Source organism: Triticum dicoccoides, unplaced genomic scaffold (genome assembly GCF_002162155.2).
Source record: "Triticum dicoccoides isolate Atlit2015 ecotype Zavitan unplaced genomic scaffold, WEW_v2.0 scaffold222758, whole genome shotgun sequence".
NCBI lineage: Eukaryota > Viridiplantae > Streptophyta > Magnoliopsida > Poales > Poaceae > Triticum > Triticum dicoccoides.
This window is the reverse complement of record NW_021242731.1, coordinates 1-1,745: the sequence shown is the minus strand read 5'-3', so window position 1 is coordinate 1,745 and position 1,745 is coordinate 1. Positions and strand designations below refer to the sequence as shown.

Below are 1,745 nucleotides of genomic sequence, written 5' to 3'. Positions count from 1 at the left end.
GATCTGAGACACATGGGTTTCCTGTTCTCAACTTCTCATGTTTGATTTTAATTCTTTTGCTTTTTGGTTAACCAGAGCTCAGAATCAAGATTAAGGTGTGCACTCATATAACCTATGCGGTGTCATGGTTTTTAAATCCTGCTCCCCATGGCTCACTATTGCATTTGGAAGTTGGAACTGTATCTTAGATTGATTTGCTATGATGGGATATAAATAGCAGCCTTACTAATGTGTCACTTTACTTGGCTGCTTGCTGCTGAAACTTCTATATTTCTATTTCAGAAAGTAGTTGAGCACAAAGCAAACAAGGTGATGTTTGCCCATAGATGCCTGATGATGATCATTTCCTGGTGAGTTTGTGTTGCCCATAGAGAACTTGAAATAGTCATGGCTGGACCTATGAATGAAACAATAACAGTCATGCATTCGGTATGCTCTTGGTAGATATTTTCTGATTATGCTTGTGCCTGTCAATTTGTATTAATGTTTATTTTGTATTGCTCTACCTACATTTTTTTTGTTAAATGCCGCGTTTGTCGATATTGTTTCATTTGCACACAACTAGCTATCGTCTGGTACAACACTAATGTCGCTATTTAGATCCTAAACTGTGCCCTTCCTTTATTATTAACATACCCTTCTGAATTTTCTTGCAGTTGTAGGTTTGCTAAAAGTTCTTGAGTTGTCTTGCATGATTTTGCTTTTATACATATATATATTTCTTTGAACTGTGGCTTTTCTGATGCACCTGTGCTATTTTTTCCTCTATTGAGATGCTGAATGTTTTTTCCTTTACTATACATCTGTATCTACTTATTGGCTAGATGTTTTCTTACCCATTTTGTTTTCTTCTTTGAGAAGGCTATACGTGCTCTTGGAATTATGCAAGATATGAAAAAGTGTTATATTATTTCATCTCCCTGCTGCCTCTCGACATTTCCATTATGAGATATATTGAGTAATACATATATATTATCTATTGCCGGGGTTAGTTAAAACGGGGCCAGGTGGGGTCCGCCATGGGTTAATAATGTTGAGGTCTTTTGCATATCTCATTTGAGCAAAGACCATTATTTGAATGCTGATTTAATGTGCCTTTTTGCTTTGTTCTTCTAGAAGAGTACAATGCTGGGTGGATATTCTTCTACCTTAGCAGATGAGATCGATGGTATTTCAAGGTATGTATTTTTGCTTTCCCCATAAGTTTATAACAATATCTATCTTTGTCGTGTCTGCTTATTTCACTGTTTTTCTCTTAAAGTGGACAAGATGAGACACTGACGGGAAAAGAAGCTTTGCCCTCCGAACAGGAAGCCTAGGCTCTAGACTGGGTATCTCTTAAAGTAATCATACTTTTGATGTGTTTTGTGTGATCCTCATATTCGTTAGTTAGTTAACCCATATGCTATACATTCCTCTTACGTGCATTTGAGGATTGGCTATGCATGACCTTATCATTTTGGTCATGACCGTGCAAAGAAATGATGGCTCGGCTGTAGGGGCATATCAACAGATGCTAGCTTGAGTTGGTCCTTTGTTCTCAATGGATTTGTTATTATTATGCCCTGTCACCCAACATACATTGTTCTGGATTTGCACCTCCTATTTTATTCTGTTGTACTGTCCAAGGGCAAGCAAATATTGTGGTTAGCATATAAGACTAAGTTGTATTGAATCTTTAATAGTTGTCATAACGTGAGCTGCCATAAAACACAAGATCTTTGATTGTGGTGCAGATTTTTCAA

The 1,745-nt window shown here is 37.1% G+C and overlaps 1 long non-coding RNA gene across 1 annotated transcript; it reads left to right on the top strand.

Annotated features, from left to right (window-relative positions):
- Positions 1–5: 5 nt before the first annotated feature.
- On the top strand, positions 6–1,694 carry LOC119345298. The gene is made up of 4 exons (XR_005166993.1): positions 6–95; positions 283–350; positions 1,117–1,178; positions 1,262–1,694. It is a non-coding gene; the product is annotated as an uncharacterized LOC119345298 (long non-coding RNA).
- The last annotated feature ends 51 nt before the right edge of the window (positions 1,695–1,745 follow it).